Below are 20,697 nucleotides of genomic sequence, written 5' to 3' on the forward strand. Positions count from 1 at the left end.
ATTTGATATCACAGAAGTTGCCCGTAGCTCCAGAGTCTATCATAACTGAGATCCCTTGAATTTCCTTCTCAAGGGTCTTAACTGATACTGTTTGTACCAAATGTGGCGCTGCGGTTTGTAAGGTATTCGCCACTCGTTGATCTAAAGGAGTTGTCTTGGGTTCTGCTTTCATCAGGGCAACTCCCTCTACTGATGAAGCTGGCCTTTTCCCGACTGAAGAGCTTTGGGTTTCTTGGGACAGTTTTTAACAAAATGCCCAGATGCACCGCAATATAAACATAGTTGATTCACTCTTCTTTTCTCTTTTTCTTCCTTAGATAAAGGACCTCGGATGGAACCAATTTGCATTGGTTCTTCTATCGTTAACCCTTCTCCGTCTCTCGTATGATCATTTCTTACACAATCAATTCTCAGGGGAAATGGTCGATACTCTCTTCTCGTTTCTGCTCTTCGTTCAGTTAACCGGTGGTCAATCTGTAACACAAGATCAATTAACTTCGAAATTTCGGTGGGTTTATTTGGAACTTGTGCTAAGGCATCTTTCAATTCACCTCTCAGTCCACGATAAAATATGGCGGCTCTTTTTGACTCCAGCCAGGCAGTCTCTACAATGAGTTTATTGAAATGAGCCAGATAGGCTACTAGATCTTTATTACCTTGCCTGATTTCCAGTAGTTCATTGTCAGTGGCTTGAGCTGCAGTTCGCCGATCAAATATTCTTAAGAACTCTTCCTTGAAATTTTGGAAATTATATAAAACAGGATCATTTCTGGAAATTATTGGCATGGACCATGCGGCCACATCTCCTGTCAGATAAGACAATATAAATGGCACTTTGGACTGGTCTTCGGAAAAAATTACTGGTCTACATAAAAAATGCAATGAGCATTGGGTCAGAAAAATCTGCTGCCTTATTTGGATCCCCACCGAAGCGCTCGGGTTGAGCCAAAGGAATAATAGGGGAAACCGCATGAATTACTTGAGTGGATATACCTGCAGACTGTGAAGGGCTAGGGATTTGTGAAAACACAGATTCATTTGATTTAGCGGTGTTCCCTAACTCATTTATTCGCTGTTTTATTTGGACTGTTTCTTCTATGGTGTTATTTAATTGTTTCTGTAACCCTTCCAAAACGGTGGCTAATGCTTTTATATCAATTCCTTCTGCCATTCTGCTCAGGAGGAAATCAGTTTTTTCCCTAAAATTAGGGTGATGGCACTTCAGTCTGTCAGGATACTTCAATTCGATTTCCTCAGAAGCAGAAGATAACTCTTCTGTCCCGAATATTAATCCTTCGTGCTGAGTACCCCGGAGGGGGAAAGGGGAATGGGATGGTAGAGAGACTGCCACAGAGATGATGAACGCCAGTACTCAGTCTGCCTCTTCACATCTAAGATTGGATACAGCACCTGCAAGAGTCACAGTCGCAATTACTAGGGACATACAACATCAGTTTTTCACTTTCTACTCTCAACACTTAATTCTCTTTAATTCGATTATTTCTTCACTCACCCTGAGTTCTCTGTAGCCTTGCTTCTCTCTATAAATGATAGCTCTTCTTAAAAAAATGCTTATTACTGATTCTGAAAGAACTTCTCAACCTTTGTTAGAGATTGGTTTTATGTTGCTATGTATATATATATAGTTGGTGATAATGCGTTCTTCAAACCAGCTGATGTTATTTAATTTCTCCTGTCTTATTGTGACATCTGTCAATACTTGTATTTGTAAATGCTTGTTTATTAAAGTTCGTTTCTCCTTTCTTACTTCGACATTTGTTGCTAACTTGTATTTGTAAATTCTTGTTTATTACAGTTAGTTTCTCCTTCCTTACTTCGACATCTGTCGATAACTTGTAGTTGTAAATGCTTGTTTATTTAAGTTTGTTTCTCTTTTAAACTCTATTTTGATTTATTACCATTGAATTTGTAAATGCTTATTTGTTAACAGTTCGTTTCTCCTTTAAACTTGGCCTTTGTTTATAACCTTGACATTTGTAGATACTTGCTCTTATAAAGTTCGTTTTTTCTTTGACTTTAATATCTTAAACAAGAACCTTGTAAACATAAGGTTAATTCATACATTAACTCTGTAGCCTTGCCGACTTCCACGGGAATGGTCCACTATCAAACTCTTCGAATAAACCTTGACAATATTTATCCATTTTCTGTAATATAATCTTCAAATGTAATTTTACCTCACAGGAGTTTCTGTTCTGAAGCGCGCTCTCTCTCCACACAGCTGATTCCTGTCAGACCTCAGTTGAAGTGCAAGGCTTCCAGCTGGAGAGCTCGTAACCTAGCAACCAACCGATTGCAAGACTAGAACTGTAACTAACCTTCAGGACTCACAGCGGCCATCTTGGATCTTCTCTTCTTGATTCTTCCTTTGAAATAAGCGCAAGATTACTCTGCAAACCTTCTTCCAGTTTGGGCTTTGCTGTCTCCACTGAGGATATCTCTTTGCTTTTCTCATGCACTTCTTTGATTTGACTTGGCAAGTTTGTGTGGTCACGACAGTACTCCCCCTCAAGGAACAGTTCTCCAATTTAGGTTTGCTTGGGTAGGTTCTATGAAAGTTTCTCACTAATCTTGAAGCATGTACATACTCGTGCGGCTCCCAGGATCGTTCCTCTGGACCATAACCTTTCCAATCAATTAGATAATAAAGCTGGCCATTACAGATTTTGGAATCTAAGATTTGATTGACCTCATACTCTTCTGCAGAGCTAATCTGGATAGGAATTGGAGGGGAGTTTTGACGTAAATTTGGAGGACTGTTCTTTAACAAGGAGACATGGAAAACAGGATGTATCTTTAGATGAGCTGGCAACTGCAATTTAACTGCCACTGGATTGATCATCTTGTCAACTTTGAATGGGCCTATAAATCGTGGCTGAAATTTGCGATTTCCTTTGAGACGTAAATGACGAGTGGATAACCAAACTTTGTCTCCTTTCGAATAAATGGGGCTCTCTCTTCTTTTTCTATCAGCCTGAGTCTTATATGAGTCTTTTGCTTGAATGATGTTTTTTCTAGCCCTAACTAAGGTGGTCTGCAAATCCCTCACCATCTCTTCTACTGCAGGCACTGAATCATCTTCTTTACCCAACATTACATTAGGATGTCTACCATGGTTCAGATAAAAGGGGGTGAACCCAGTGGTGGAATGAACAGCATTATTGTAAGCAAATTCAGCTGCCCACATCAACTCGGGCCATTCCTTCTCTTTATCGAATAAATTGAGTCTTAAATACTGTTCTAACTCTTGATTCACTCTCTCTGTTTGCCCATCGGTTTCAGGATGGTAACTGGTAGAGTAACAAGAATCAATTCCTAATCTTTTACTAAAGGCCTTCCAAAAGCGAGAAACAAATTGGGATCCCCTGTCTGAAACTAGAATTTTTGGGATACCATGGGCGCGTACTATGTGTTGTGTAAACAACTGTGCAACCTGTGGGGCTCGAGGGATTTCTTTAAAAGGAATGAAATGCGCCATTTTAGTGAAAGTGTCTACAAAAACTAGGATAGTGTTAAAACCTTGGCTACTAGGGAGGTCCACTATAAGATCCACAGTAACAGTATGCCAGGCATGGGGTGCAGTGGGCAAAGGTCTTAACAGACCTTGTGAAGCTGTTCTATTTGATTTCCCTCTTTGACATTTGTCACAAGTTGCCACATATTGTCTTATCTGAGTTTTCATTTTTGGCCACCAAAATTCTCGTTGTATTAGATTTTGAGTCTTTTGAATTCCTTTGTGTCCAGCCAATTGATCGTCATGATAAGCCTGCAGCTCCACAGTCAGAACATACAGTGCACCTTTAAAGTATGGCAAACCTTTTTTGATTTCTCTTCCTTGGCCTTCTTTGGACCACTTCAGTATTCCTTCGAATGTTAAGTTTTCTTGAATTTCTTTGGTTAAATTTTCATACAATATGGCAGATATGAACTTCTCTTGTGGAATAATCAATTCTTTTTCTGGAGGCTCTTTAACTGCACCGGTATCAATTCGAGATAGAGCATCTGCCTTCCCATTTACTTTTCCTGGTCTGAAAGTGATAACAAAATCAAAGTCTGCAAAATATAGGGACCAACGCAGTTGTCTAGCTGTTAGAGTTCGAGCTGATTTTAAAAACTGTAAACTTCGGTGGTCCGTGTAAACGGTCACTTTATGCTTAGCTCCCAAAATGTAATGCCTCCACTCACGAAAAGTTTCTTTGACTGCCAATAGCTCCTTATCCGCAATTGAATAATTTATCTCTGGTGGTGTTAATGTTCGAGAGAAATAGGCCACTGGATGTAATTGACCTGTATCTTTATGACGCTGGGAAAGGATACCTCCTATGGCAACATCTGAAGCATCTGCCTCCACATAATATGGCTCATCTGGATTGGGGTAGAGCAAGATTGGAGCTGAGACAAAGGAATTCTTCAAAAAATTAAAAGCATTTTCAGCTTCTTTTGTCCACTCAAACTTCACTCCTTTCTTCAACAATCGAGTAATGGGTGTAACTGTTTGAGAAAAATTGGATATGAATCTTCAATAAAAATTAGCGAACCCCAAGAAACTCTGGATCTCTTTGACATTGCAAGGAGAAGGCCAATGTTGCACTGTCTTTATCTTGGCAGGATCCATACTAACTCCTTCTGGTGACAAAATGAATCCTAAGAACTCAACTCGTTCCACATGAAATGCACACTTCTCCAATTTTACATAGAGATGGTTTTCTTGCAACCTTGTGAGGATGGATCGAACATGGGAAATGTGCTCCTGTAGATTGTCGGAAAAGATTAAATTGTCATCTATATAAACCACGGCAATCCGGTTGAGGAATTCTCGTAATATATCATTAACGAAATGCTGGAAGGCAGCGGGAGCATTGCATAACCCATAAGGCATCACTTGATATTCAAATAATCCGTATCGAGTCCGAAAAGCGGTTTTCCATTCATCCCCTGAAGCCACTCGAATCAAATGATATGCTCCTTGCAGGTCCAATTTGGTGTAGATTCTAGCATTCTTTACTTGATCTAATAAAACTGACACTAAAGGCAGTGGGTATCGATTCTTGATGGTAACCTGATTGAGGGCTCGATAATCAATGCAAGTTCGAAGACTCCCATCCTTCTTTGGTATGAAAAATAGTGGGGATGACACTGGAGATTCAGAAGGACGAATAAAACCATTAGCAAGATATTGATCCAAATACTCTTTTAAATGTTGATTCTCTGCTTCGGTCAATGCGTATATTCTGCTACATGGCAATATCGCACCTGGCTCCAGTTCAATTTTGCAGTCGTAGGGTCGATGTGGTGGCAATTTCTCAGCCTCCTTTTCATCAAAAACGGCGACTAAATCCTCATATTCTTTTGGGATTTCTGCTGTCTTTAGTGCACAGATCATTGAAGAGTGTGATGATAAACAGGCCGCTTGGGACTTGGTGGACACTTCCACTCCATCATGAAAGCAATTCTCTTTGCAGTAAGAGGAATTCATCTTGATCGTTCTTTTGCTCTGATCAATTTGTGGATTATGTTCTGTAAGCCAGGGCAGACCCAAAATGAGTTGAAATTGTGGAGCATCTATCAAATTAAAGATTATCTGCTCCTGATGTCCACCAAAACCTTGCATCTGAATTGGTTCGGTCTCATGGAAAATGGGTCCTGAAGAAAGATTGGTTCCATCCACAGCTCTTACTACTTCCAAAGTAGATTTCTTGATAAATCTAATACCCATTTTACGAGCGTATTTGATATCACAGAAGTTGCCCGTAGCTCCAGAGTCTATCATAACTGAGATCCCTTGAATTTCCTTCTCAAGGGTCTTAACTGATACTGTTTGTACCAAATGTGGCGCTGCGGTTTGTAAGGTATTCGCCACTCGTTGATCTAAAGGAGTTGTCTTGGGTTCTGCTTTCATCAGGGCAACTCCCTCTACTGATGAAGCTGGCCTTTTCCCGACTGAAGAGCTTTGGGTTTCTTGGGACAGTTTTTAACAAAATGCCCAGATGCACCGCAATATAAACATAGTTGATTCACTCTTCTTTTCTCTTTTTCTTCCTTAGATAAAGGACCTCGGATGGAACCAATTTGCATTGGTTCTTCTATCGTTATCCATTCTCCGTCTCTCGTATGATCATTTCTTACACAATCAATTCTCAGGGGAAATGGTCGATACTCTCTTCTCGTTTCTGCTCTTCGTTCAGTTAACCGGTGGTCAATCTGTAACACAAGATCAATTAACTCCGAAATTTCGGTGGGTTTATTTGGAACTTGTGCTAAGGCATCTTTCAATTCACCTCTCAGTCCACGATAAAATATGGCGGCTCTTTTTGACTCCAGCCAGGCAGTCTCTACAATGAGTTTATTGAAATGAGCCAGATAGGCTACTAGATCTTTATTACCTTGCCTGATTTCCAGTAGTTCATTGTCAGTGGCTTGAGCTGCAGTTCGCCGATCAAATATTCTTAAGAACTCTTCCTTGAAATTTTGGAAATTATATAAAACAGGATCATTTCTGGAAATTATTGGCATGGACCATGCGGCCACATCTCCTGTCAGATAAGACAATATAAATGGCACTTTGGACTGGTCTTCGGAAAAAATTACTGGTCTACATAAAAAATGCAATGAGCATTGGGTCAGAAAAATCTGCTGCCTTATTTGGATCCCCACCGAAGCGCTCGGGTTGAGCCAAAGGAATAATAGGGGAAACCGCATGAATTACTTGAGTGGATATACCTGCAGACTGTGAAGGGCTAGGGATTTGTGAAAACACAGATTCATTTGATTTAGCGGTGTTCCCTAACTCATTTATTCGCTGTTTTATTTGGACTGTTTCTTCTATGGTGTTATTTAATTGTTTCTGTAACCCTTCCAAAACGGTGGCTAATGCTTTTATATCAATTCCTTCTGCCATTCTGCTCAGGAGGAAATCAGTTTTTTCCCTAAAATTAGGGTGATGGCACTTCAGTCTGTCAGGATACTTCAATTCGATTTCCTCAGAAGCAGAAGATAACTCTTCTGTCCCGAATATTAATCCTTTGTGCTGAGTACCCCGGAGGGGGAAAGGGGAATGGGATGGTAGAGAGACTGCCACAGAGATGATGAACGCCAGTACTCAGTCTGCCTCTTCACATCTAAGATTGGATACAGCACCTGCAAGAGTCACAGTCGCAATTACTAGGGACATACAACATCAGTTTTTCACTTTCTACTCTCAACACTTAATTCTCTTTAATTCGATTATTTCTTCACTCACCCTGAGTTCTCTGTAGCCTTGCTTCTCTCTATAAATGATAGCTCTTCTTAAAAAAATGCTTATTACTGATTCTGAAAGAACTTCTCAACCTTTGTTAGAGATTGGTTTTATGTTGCTATGTATATATATATAGTTGGTGATAATGCGTTCTTCAAACCAGCTGATGTTATTTAATTTCTCCTGTCTTATTGTGACATCTGTCAATACTTGTATTTGTAAATGCTTGTTTATTAAAGTTCGTTTCTCCTTTCTTACTTCGACATTTGTTGCTAACTTGTATTTGTAAATTCTTGTTTATTACAGTTAGTTTCTCCTTCCTTACTTCGACATCTGTCGATAACTTGTAGTTGTAAATGCTTGTTTATTTAAGTTTGTTTCTCTTTTAAACTCTATTTTGATTTATTACCATTGAATTTGTAAATGCTTATTTGTTAACAGTTCGTTTCTCCTTTAAACTTGGCCTTTGTTTATAACCTTGACATTTGTAGATACTTGCTCTTATAAAGTTCGTTTTTTCTTTGACTTTAATATCTTAAACAAGAACCTTGTAAACATAAGGTTAATTCATACATTAACTCTGTAGCCTTGCCGACTTCCACGGGAATGGTCCACTATCAAACTCTTCGAATAAACCTTGACAATATTTATCCATTTTCTGTAATATAATCTTCAAATGTAATTTTACCTCACAGGAGTTTCTGTTCTGAAGCGCGCTCTCTCTCCACACAGCGGATTCCTGTCAGACCTCAGTTGAAGTGCAAGGCTTCCAGCTGGAGAGCTCGTAACCTAGCAACCAACCGATTGCAAGACTAGAACTGTAACTAACCTTCAGGACTCACAGCGGCCATCTTGGATCTTCTCTTCTTGATTCTTCCTTTGAAATAAGCGCAAGATTACTCTGCAAACCTTCTTCCAGTTTGGGCTTTGCTGTCTCCACTGAGGATATCCCTTTGCTTTTCTCATGCACTTCTTTGATTTGACTTGGCAAGTTTGTGTGGTCATGACACCACCACATGATAGTTAGGGCCACTGCATGTGTGCGGATATGTGTGTAACACTCACTGGAGACCCATGGTATGTACATGTTAGCCGTGCTATATCGGATGCAGTATCATCATGTCTGAGTGGCTTTACTTACTTATGTAATCTTTCACATTGGCGGTCATTACAACCCTGGCGGTCGGTGTTAAAGCGGCGGTAAGACCGCCAACAGGCCGGCGGAAACAAAATTTGCAATTACGACCGTGGCGGAAACCCCCAACAAAGACAGCCACTTTAACACTCCAACCGCCACGGTGGTACAAACAAACAGCTTGGCGGTCACCGCCAACAGACAGGCGGAAGACAAAGTGACACCCACAGTATCACACCTTTTCCGGGGCGGATTCACCGCGGATAAAAACACGGCGGGAACAGGATTTCGAAGGGAAAACACTCACCTCTACACACCCCATGAGGAACCAGGACACCATGGAGCCAGAACTCCAAATTCTCCCTGTGATAGTCTTCCTGCTCCTCTACCAAGAGCATGAACACCGGCGGCGAAGACCACAGTGAGTACAGCACCTACGACACAGGAGAGGGGGGAGGGAAAAAACAGGGACATACATACGAACACCCCCACCCTCACCCACCACAACACACACACTAATGCATATCAATACATCACAGTTACACCCCCCAAGCCCCCTGGAAGAATGCAAAGACCAAAGAACTGCACCTACGACACAGGGGAGGGGGGAGGGAAATGAGAGTAACACACACACGCAACACGCAACACCCCCACCCCCACCCTCACCCACGACAACACACACACTAATACATCATGATACATTATAGTTACACCCACCAACCCCCCCAGAAGAATGCAAAGACCAAAGAAAATGGGTGTAACCATTGTAATATATTAAAATCAAGTAGGCAAAAATATATATATACACCATAAACAAAATATACACCAAGCATAGTAGTCCAGGTAGTGCTCCAATTAAGTCCGTGGAACACTGGGCCCACACGGTATGGGCGAGGCCCACACAAGATCCCCGACCATGACGGAGAGAACACTGCAGGGGCATCAGAGAGCAAGAAAACAGGCACCTCAGGGGGAGGGAGAGGGGGGGCACCTCAGCCGGTTGAGTGCAGGACGCCAAATCCATGAGAGGGCCACATGCCCACAGTTCAATCCTGGGGAGTGCAAAGCCACAGTCTCTCAAGTCTCTACAGTGAGTGGGTTACCCACTGTTCCATCCTGGGGAGTGCAAAGCCACAGTCTCTCAAGTCTCTACAGTGGGTGGGTTGCCCACTCTTCCATCCTGGGGAATGCAAAGCCACAGTCTCTCAAGTCTCTACAGTGGGTGGATTGCCCACTGTTCCATCCTGGGGAGTGCAAAGACACAGTCTTTCAAGTCTCTACAGTGTGTGGGTTTCCCACTGTTCCATCCTGGGGAGTGCAAAGCCACAGTCTCTCAAGTCTCTACAGTGGGTGGGTTGCCCACTGTTCCATCCTAAGGAGTGCAAAGCCACAGTCTCTCAAGTGGATAACAGTCTCCACTGGTTCTGGAGGAGCATTGTGCCCTGAGTACTTCATCCTGCTCGTGACGGACTCAGTAGCGTCAGTGCCCTTGGCAGTCATGGGCCAGCAGTGCTTGAGGCGGCGGTGCCCTGTTCAGTGGTGCTTGGAGCGGCGGTGCCCTGTTCAGCGGTGCTTGAGGTGGCGGTGCCCTGTTCAGCGGTGCTTGGAGCGGCGGTGCCCTGTTCAGCGGTGCTTGGAGCGGTGGTGCCCTGTTCAGCCGTGCTTGGAGCGGCGGTGCCCTGTTCAGCGGTGCTTGAGGCGGCGGTGCCCTGTTCAGCAGTGATTGGAGCGGCGGTGCCCTGTTCAGCGGTGCTTGAGGCGGCGGTGCCCTGTTCAGCGGTGCTTGGAGCGGCGGTGCCCTGTTCAGCGGTGCTTGAGGCGGCGGTGCCCTGTTCAGCAGTGCTTGGAGTGGCGGTGCCCTGTTCAGCGGTGATTGGAGCGGCGGGCTCCTTTGCAGTGACTCAGCTGCTGGCGGTCCTCTCTGTCCCAGCGGGCTTGTGCTGGCGGTCTTCTCTAGCCCAGCGGGGCTTGTGCTGGCGGTCTCTCTGTCCCAGCGGGGATTGTGCTGGCGGTCCTCTCTAGTCCAGCGGGGCTTGTGCTGGTGGTCCTCTCTGGCCCAGCGGGGCTTGTGCTGGCGGTCCTCTCTGGCCCAGCAGGGCTTGTGGTGGCGGTCCTCTCTGGCCCAGCGGGGCTTGTGCTGGCGGTCCTCTGTAGCTCAGCGGGGCTTGTGCTGGCGGTCCTCTCTAGCCCAGCGGGCTTGTGCTGGCGGTCCTCTCTGTCCCAGCGGGGCTTGTGGTGGCGGTCCTCTCTAGCCCAGCGGGGCTTGTGGTGGCGGTCCTCTCTAGCCCAGCGGGGCTTGTGCTGGCGGTCCTCTCTGGCCCAGCGGGGATGATGGCGGTGGCCTCCTGGGCAGCGGGAATGATGGCTGTGGCCTCCTGGGCAGAGGGGATGATGGCGGTCTCCTCCGCCGTGCTGCTCTTCCCAGACTTCCCTGGTTTCTTGTGGCCCTTCCCCACCTTGGAAGGTGTCGCAGCTGACTCCACACTCCCACCGGGACCCCAGGGAGCGGCTTTGGTGGCTGGAGTCTTCCCCCTCTCCCGCCGGAGACTGGCCAACTTTTGATGCTTCACAGGTGGGGGACTGTCTGTGCTGTGGCTCCGTGCCACACTGGCTGCCCTGGTGGCCGGTGAACTCCAGATTCCGGTGACTACAAGCACCACTGGTCCCGGAGATGTTGTGGCTGAGGTGCTAGTTCAGGACCTAGGAGACGGACGGGGTGGGGGAGGTGTGGGAAAGAGGTCAAGGTTGGACAGGAATAGTTTTGGGAGACACTGGGACGGGTATCTGGAGGGGGTTTGGGAGTGGAGTAAGAGGTTGTGGTTGTAGGAGGTGTTCGTTTGCTGACTTTGGGTGAAGGTGCAGGCTGTTGTGAGGTGGATGGCTGCTGGGTGGGTGTGTTCCTGCATTTGTGTATCTTGGGAGGGGGCGTCACAGACACACTGGGAGAGGACACAGGGGAGGTGTGAATGGTAGTGGGGGTGGTGACTGCACGTGAGCGGGGTGTGGTGGTGTGTGTGCTGGTGATGGCATTAGTGGCTGTAGATGTAGTGCATGCAGGTGTGAGTGTAGACGAGACTGGGAGGGAGGAGGGAGACGACAAGGAGGGGGACACAGCAGGTAGTGGATGTCGGTGTGTCTGCATGTGTCTGATGCTTGCATGAGTGCCTGTGGGATGTGTGCTGCTTATGTTTGCCTGAGCTTCCCTTATGTGTTGACGTGTGTGCATGCTGGTCTGTAGGTGTGCTTGTGATAGGCTGGGGTACAGGGGATTGGGTCTGGGTGGAGGAAGTTGGAGGGAGGAGGCTAGAGACAGGGACAATGGCTGCCATCAGTGCTGAGGCCAGAGTCTGAAAAGCTCGCTGAAGGGCCGCATGACCAGAATGAATGCCCTCCAGGAAGGCATTGGTTTGTTGCAACTGCCTTTCAACACCCTGGATGGCATTCAAAATGGTAGAGTGCCCAACAGTGAGGGACCTGAGGAGGTCAATGGCCTCCTCACTGAGGGCAGCAGGGGTGACTGGGGCAGTTGCTGAGGTGCCTGGGTCGAAGGTGATGCCCACCCTCTTGGGTGAGCGGGCACGGGGCAAAGGCTGAGGGGCTGCTGGGAGGGCGGTGCTGATGGGGGGGTGGCGGCTGTACCTGTACATGGGGGGGCACAGATGTTGCCGCCACCACAAGGGAGCTCCCATCAGAGGACGAGTCCGTGTCGCTGGTCTCAGCTCCTGTCCCCGCCGTGGAGCTCCCCTTGCCCTCCGTCCCACTGTTGAAGTCCGAGTCCGTAGTGTGGCCATCCATGGCCATGTGGGATGCAGCCCCCTCGTGCTCCGGTGTCACTGCTCCTCCACCTGATGATGCTAATGCACACAAGAACAGGGAGACCACAAAAAGGGGGAGGCGACAGAAGAAAAACATGTTGAGTGCACGCATTACCGCTACCGTTGGCGGACACGACAGACACACAAGCCCCTTGCACTACGCTGCGCTCTTGGGCTCCACTGTTCAATTACTGGGAAATGGCCTACTAGGCTATGGACGACATCTGCACACATGGATGACACAGGGGCATGACTAGATGTACTTAGCACTCTACAGAGGTGGGGTGGGGTGCCACATGGCCTGCCTTACGGAGGGACCTTGCCTACGGAACCTGCCCTGGCCTAGGGAAACCCACAGCCCACCTCCCCCACCCAGACACCTCCACTGCGTGCAAAATCAGCAGGATGAGAGTGTACTCACCCCCTTGTGGCTGCTGTGATGCCCTCAAGCGCCCATCCAACTCCGGGTACGCCACCGCCAGGATCCTGAATATCAGGGGGGTCATGGTGCGACGGGCACCCCTCCCACATTGGGAGGCCATCCCCAGCTGAGCCTCCGCCATCTTCTTGCTTCAGCGGCGAATGTCCTCCCATCTTTTCCGGCAGTGGGTGCTCCGTCTGTGGTAGACCCCACGGGTCCGGCGTCCTTGGCGATGGCACGCCAAACATCTTTTTTCTGGTGGGCGCTGACCTACATGAATTGTACAGGGGGAAGAGGAACTTATTACCAACTGCACCGTCACAGTCAGTGGCCCACATCCCTACCCTTGCCATGTGGCACATGCACTCACCGTTGTTTCATGCACGCCGCAATCTCCCCCCCCTCTTACATCCACCCCACTCCACACAGGCATAGCCCATACAGCATGCTCCCAGTGTACTTACCTGTTTGTCTGGAGGACGGTAGAGTAGCGTGTGCTGGGGAAGGACCCCGTCCACGAGTTTCTCCAACTCCTCCAATGTGAAGGCATGGGCCCTTTCCCCACATGCACAAGCCATTGTCTCTTCCAGACCGAGGTCACAGCAGCACTTGCAGTGTAGGTCCTCTCCTGTCGAAGATCAGGTATCGAGTGATTGAACAGATAGAAAATGGTGGTCACATCCGCGGCGGTGCGTACTGTCACCGCCGGCGTACATCGTCATTGGCTCCTGGGACCCATAGGGTCCAATGTTAACCAATGCAGCATTGCGCCGCGGTCTTCGACCGCCTACCATGACGGTGTACAACGCCAGCGCAGTTACCTCACATCCAATTGTCCCACTTTACAGGTCAGGCAGCCTCCATTTCAAGGGCCCACATGGCTTCATTTTTAACTGCGTCACACATACCTAGGCCTAGACTCAATACACATACAGGCCACTTTTTGGATTATGATTGGTGTTAAGTGTAAGCTGTGGGTATGTACCTCTGAATTGGTTGACTCTGTGCTCGCTGTTGTCCTTCATAGGCACACTCCGCTGGGACATGTGAGGAGATGGCGCCATCCTCCGGTGTACCGACCATTGGTGGACCTGTCGACAATGGAGGAAAGACATGTGATCATCACCTACAGGCTTGACCATGCCACAATCCAGGAACTGTGTACCTAGCTGGAGCCACACCTGATGTCAGCTATCCGCCATCCCACAGGAATCCCCCCTCAAGTGCAGGTGCTGTCAGTACTCCATTTCCTTGCAAGTGGGTAATTTCAAACAACAGTGGCCATAGCATCAGGGATGTCCCAGCCTATGTTTTCCAACGTGTTGTCCAGAGTGTTGTCTGCCCTGCTGAAACACATGTGGAGCTACATCGTTTTCCCTCAGGTGGAGGGTTTGCCCACAGTGAAAGGTGATTTCTATGCCCTGGGACAACATCATAGGGACCCATGTGGCTTTGGTTCCCCGCCCCCTTGCAGGAGTGAACAGGTGTACAGATACCGGAAGAGTTCCCATTCCATGAATGTACAGATGGTATGTTTGGCAGACCAGTACATCTCCCATGTGAATGCAAAGTTCCCTGGCTCAGTGCATGACGCCTACATCCTGCGGAATAGCAGCATCCTTTATGTGATGGGTCAACTCCAGAGGCACCGTGTGTGGCTATTAGGTGAGCACCTGGAAGCAAACAGTGGGAATGGTTGTCTGGGTCTGGGGATATCCCTCCAGGTTAGTGTGTGTCTAACAGTTGTCCCTCGCCATTTGCAGGTGACTCTGGTTACCCCAACCTGTCATGGCTACTGACCCCAGTGAGGAATCCCAGAACAAGGGCAGAGGAACGCTACAATGAGGCACATGGGCGTACACGGCGGATAATCGAGCGGACCTTCGGCCTCCTGAAGGTCATGTTCAGGTGCCTCCATATGACAGGTGGATCCCTATTCTACTCACCAAAGAAGGTGTGCCAGATCATCGTGGCCTGCTGTATGCTTCACAACTTAGCTTTGCGACGACAGGTGCCTTTTCTGCAGGAGGATGGTCCAGATGGCGGTGTTGTTGCAGCTGTGGAGCCTGTGGACAGTGAAGACGACGAAGCAGAGGAAGAAGACATGGACAATAGGGACTCAGTGATCCAGCAATATTTCCAGTGAGACACAGGTGAGAATACAAACCAGCCTACTACATGTACTTTAACACTACTACCTCTCTACTGTCTGTCGTTTTCACCCAGTGTATGGTCACTGAGTTGTCACTTTCCCTTACGATTTCACAGATGTGTGTCCCACAGTGTGACTTCTGATTTGATTCATCATGGACTAGAGCTGTGTGACATAGGTATGTTGACATTACAAATGAAAGAGCATTTTGCCACAGTAATTGCTAATACACTATTAAGAAATCACAGACTGACTCCAGATTGTTTTGTGCTTTAAGGGTGTTTATTTTAGTGCTCAATATTGGAGGGGGTAGCAAAATGGTGAGGGGTGATGGCGGAGGAACGTCCATGGCAGAGTCCAGTCTATTAGTCTGACAGGTGCATTGCCCAAATGGGCATAGGAAGTGGAGCTGGGGCAGTTTCAGGATGGACAGGGTGACAAAGTGGGACAGAAGGATGACAATCAGGGTGGTCTCATTTCTTAGCGGGGGTCTTGGCATCGTTCTCTGTCTTTGTCCTGGATCTCAGGGACCGTTTGCGAGGTGGTTCTCCCTCTGGAGGGGGTGGGGTGCTGGTGTGGTGGTCCTGTGGCGGGGCGTCCTGTCCACTAGCGCCGGCGGAGGTGGTGGGCAGTTCATCGTCCAGGCTAGTGTCAGGGGCCCCTTGTAGTGCCACAGTGTCCCTCCTGGTGTTGAGTACTTCCTTCAGCACCCCAACGATGGTGCCCAGGGTGGAATTTATGGATCTGAGTTCCTCCCTGAAGCCCAAATACTGTTCCTCCTGCAGGCGCTGGGTCTCCTGAAACTTGGCCACTACCGTTGCCATTGTCTCCTGGGAGTGGTGGTAGACTCCCATGATGTTGGAGAGGGCCTCGTGGAGAGTGGGTTCCCTTGACCTGTCCTCCCCCTGTCGCACAGCAGCCCTCCCAGTTCCCCTGTGTTCTTGGGCCTCCGTCCCCTGGACCGTGTGCCCACTGCTACTGCCCCCAGGTCCCTGTTGTTGTTGGGGTGGTGGGTTAGCCTGGGTTCCCTGTAGTGGTGGACACACTGCTGATTGACGTGTCCTGGGGACGGAGGTATGGGCCCGCTGGGTGGGTGCTGTGCTGGTGTTTCCAGAGGGGGGAAGCTCTGTAGTGGCCTGTGACTGTGTCAGGGGAACCAACTGTCCCGAGGTCCCCGATGGACCGGGCTGGTCCTCTAGATCCAGTTGGACAGAGGTGCTGTCATCAATGTGGGCCTCTTCTGTTGGTGGTGTGGACATGTGTGGACCCTCCTGTCGGGTGACGTTGGGTAGGGGTCCTGCAGGGGTATAAAAGGATGTTTATTACATCTGTGTGTGCAATAGGTGGGTGACTGTGTACCCCGGTGCTTGCATTCCTGTGTGGGACCTTGTGTGATGATGTTTTAGGGGGGTGTATGGGTATGTGCAGTGGCCATGCTTTAGTGATGAGTGTCCATGCTTTGTTGTTGCATGCAGGGCTTGGTGTTGGGATGGGTGGTTTGTGATGTTGGGACATTTGTGAGGAGTAGGAGTGATGGGGTGAGGGTGAGTGTGGGGGTATGTGATGGCATGCAGGTAGGGTGGGGATGTAATAGTTAAAATTTGACTTACCAGAGCCCATTCTTCCAGCTACTCCTGCGAGGCCCTCAGGATGCAGAATCGCCAAGACCTGCTCCTCCCATGTTGTTAGTTGTGGGGGAGGAGGTGGGGGTCCGCCGCCAGTCCGTTGAACCGCAAAGTGGGGTCTTGAGACCACGGAACGCACCTTCCCCCGTAGGTCGTTCCACCTCTTCCTGATGTCATCCTGATTTCTTGGGTGTTGTCCCACTGCGTTGACCCTGTCCACTATTCTGCGCCATAGCTCCATCTTCCTTGCAATGGAGGTGTGCTGCACCTGTGCTCCGAATAGCTATGGCTCTACCCGAATGATTTCCTCCACCATGACCCTGAGCTCCTCCTCCGAGAACCTGGGGTGTCTTTGACGTGCCATGGGGTGGTGTGGGTGATGTGTGGGGTGGTGTGTGGGGGTGATAAGTGTGCTGATATGTAGTGGTGTGTTGTGTGAGGTGCGTGGAAGTTATGTGGGTGATGATGTTGTGTGCTTGTGGGTGCTAGTATTGTTGATGGTGGTGTCTCTCTCTGGCCTTCTCTCTGTAATTGTGGTCGTAGGGGTTTGTGGGTGATGTGGGTGTGTGTTTTATATTCTATTGGGTGTGTTAGAGTGGTGTGTGTATGTGTATCAGGTGTGTGTATTTCAAATTGTCCAATGTGGCGGTGTTTTGGAGATGTGTGTGTATTTTGAGCGCGGCGGTGTTATACCGCCAATGGAATACCGCGGTTGAAAGACCATCGCCTGGATTCGTGGGTCGTGATAGTGTGGGCGTATTTCTGTTGGTGTGACGGTGTCGGTTTTGTTTTCGCCAGTTTATTACTGACCTTTGGTGTTTCGGACTTGTGTGGGTGTCTGAATATTGGCGGATTCTGTGCTGTGGGTCATAATAGCTGTGGAGGAATTCCGCAGCGGTGTGTTGGCGGTCTTCTGCACGGCGGTAAACGGCTTTTATCGCCAATGTTGTAATGAGGGCCATAGTATTTGTCTTTGGAGTTGTACAGTGCACAGGCATTGAGCACATTTATCCCTTCCATGCCTTACAGGTGGACCGACACCCTACACTGTTGGCGAGGTGGCTAGATTCAAGGATCCAGACAACTCCAGTAAGTGTTGGTATGTCTGTTATGTGTTGTGTTTGCTGGTGATGTGTGATGGACTCCTGTGTGTTGGACAATCTTTTGTTTTGCTCCATGAGTGGAAGTTCATTTTATCACCATCTTTGAGTTGGCCAATCCTTATCCTATTGTCTTATTTAGGGATTCTAGGTCAGTCCTGTAGGCCCGCAATGTGAATAGGGATGAGTCATGTGGATAACACTTAAATCAGAAAGAGTCGCACTGGACCTAATTTGTGATTTAGTCAGCCAGTCAGACCCACATTCTCACAGACAAGGGCTGCAAATTGCTTGACCACAGACTTCTGCTTCCCAATTCACTAATGTACTGATTAAACTGTAGGTTGAACTTCCTAGCAGCATGTAGCTCCACATGTAGTGCTAGGAGTATGTGGCACTTGAGTACAATGGCCTAGGTGTGCATGCAACTCATGGCCAGGGGTGTTCTTGCATCTCTGTGTTTGTTTTAAGTCATGGCTTACTGGTAGTAAATGATGTGGACAAAGGTCTGCATTTCCAAACATGTGTGGCGCTGGAATTGGTCAAGGGTTTGCTGTCTCCTATTTGGAGATACTCCTTACCTGTGGTGTGTGTATTGAGCCAAACACATGTACAGCTTTCCTAAGCTTCCTGGGTGTCCTTGTGGTTTGAAATTGTTAGTTGTTAGTCCACCCCCAACCCTCAAACACAGGCATGGGTTTGTGAATAGTGTACCTAGGACTGATGATACACGTTTGGTACACAGACATGTAAATCAGTGAACCTTTTGTCTGAACTTAGTATACACACTCATGGTTAGCACATGAGTTCTATGCTAGCAAGTCCATTTACAACTTGCAGATTATGTGGCCCTAGATTTCCATCCCGTACACTGACATTGGTAGCCCTTTGGCGGAGGATGTGCAGCATGATTGTTAGCTGACAAGTGGCAGAACATAGATGCCAAAATCATGGCTGTTGTTACCCATCTCGTAGGGTTTGAATGTGCTATGTGTGATAGAACCTTTGTAGGCTGGCTTGCCATGTACTTCCTCAGGGACAATCAATGATCTGTATGATTATATGAGCTGTTACAAGTACAATTGATGTATTGTCTGATTTACTTCTTGTGCCATTTCACACAATGCAGTTCCTAATGTTAGATTTTCTATTTGTCTTCACAGCTGCAAATATGACACCCATCCAGGTCAGGGAGTTTCAACAGCGGGCAATGAGGTATCAGCACATACTTCAAGTAGAGTCTGGGTACCGAAAAATGGCCCGCAGACACCGGCACGAACGGGCCTCCGGAGCCTGGAGGGCATTTCCCCAAGGCGGCCCTTCTTTGATCACCACAGCCACCACCAGCACCACCACCACTACCACCTAGGTGGCACCACCAGCAGCTAGGACTGTTGCGGCAACATCCTCAGCAAGTGCTCCAGGCCCAAGCACAGCACCACCTGCAGGGCAGCCCACAGCCATGGACACTACACCGCCCCACACTTCCTCGGCTGGCACCCAGACCACCCCAGCTGCAGCCATTGACCCTGCTGCTTTTGGACAAATGCAGCGTAAATTGGACCGTGTCCTGCGGAAGATGAGTCGACTGCGGCAGGAGGTGCGACATGTCAACCGGCGGGTGCAGTCAATCAAGAGGACCCTCCGGAGGGCCAATCTGTAGCAGTTTTGATGGACATGATTTCCTCCCCTCCCTCCTCTTTCCTGATTATTATACTTTGTGGATTTAGGGGGCTTAGTGTTAGGTTAGTATAGGATGTTAGTTTAATTAGTGTTAGTGGGTGGGGGGTCCTGAATATTTCTACTGTTTCTTTTTGAGTGTGTGGGTGGGTGGGGGGCAATGTTGGGGTTCTTGTGTGTTTTAAAAAAAAAATGTAAAAATTAAAACAAAAAAAATATATATTTGTTTAGTATAGGATAGTATGTGTTTAGGTTAGTATCTGTTGTCCTCCATGTGTCCCGTCTCATAAGGGGGGTGGGGGTTTGATGTTTAGAACGTTTCGTTAAATGTGATAAGTAAGTTTAGCTTAGGTTAATTAGGGACAGTTGTGGGTAATAAGTAGTTAGAGTAGATTAGGGGGGTCATTACAACCTCGGCGGCGTTGCGTGCGCCAGAATACCGCCATTGCTGGCGGTATGGCTGGCTCCCTATTTTGACATTTCCGCTGGCCCAGCGAAAAAGTCACATCAACATTGCCGCCGGCTCGTAATTGAGCCGCCTGCAATGCTGATGTGCAGCGGGTGCAGTAGCACCCGTTGCACATTTCACTGGCCGAAATTCGGGCAGTGAAATGCGCGATGGGGCTCTGCCTGGGGGCCCCTGCACTGCCCATGCCAAGTGCATGGGCAGTGCAGGGGCCCCCAGGGCCCCCTGAGTCCCCTTACCGCCAGCCTCTTCCTGGCTGTGCAAACCGCCAGAAACAGGCTGGCGGTAGGGGAGTCATAATCCCCAGGGCAGCGCTGCTTGCAGCACTGCCCTGGCGGATTATCACCGCCGGGGCTAAAATGGCGGTATACCGCCGGCCTCGGCAGTGCGACCGTGGCGCTACCACCGCGGTCAAAATACGCCGGGAGGCACCGCCAGCCTGTTGCCGGTGCTTCCGTCATTTTGGCCCTGGCGTCAAAATACCGCCAGGGTCATAATGACCCCCCTTAGGTAGGTAAGGCTTTTCCCCGGGTTTTCACTTCTGTTTTTACTGTTTAATAAATATGTAGTAAACCCTTTACAGTATGTGTGACATGCTTGTAGATCAGGGCCTTGGCATGAGTGTACAGTTTTTCTTTTGTATTACATTTTGTGTCCTATGCTGCTAACAAATCCCAACTGAGCTGTAACATTGGCAGCTACCCCAAAGCTACCTTGCAAATATTCGGCCATTCATTGCAACCACCAATCACAGTTACTATGGATCCCAACGTGTTTTTTTCATAATGTATGTTTTCAATGTCACATACAGTGCTTCCAGATTTATGATTGGGGACACTGTGTTATGTCTGACTGCAGTCTGATGTCCAAGGAAACCCTTATAAGGTGAGTGGTAGTAAGCTCTCTTGTAGTATAGTGTACATAACTCACATATATCATTTGTTACACTGTTCAGCATGATTACTTATTTGGATGTAAACTCATACATCTCCATTCATGCAGTTTGGTGACAGTTCGCTTATATTTGTGGGCAATGTTACATGTG

Source organism: Pleurodeles waltl, chromosome 1_2 (genome assembly GCF_031143425.1).
Source record: "Pleurodeles waltl isolate 20211129_DDA chromosome 1_2, aPleWal1.hap1.20221129, whole genome shotgun sequence".
Lineage (NCBI taxonomy): Eukaryota > Metazoa > Chordata > Amphibia > Caudata > Salamandridae > Pleurodeles > Pleurodeles waltl.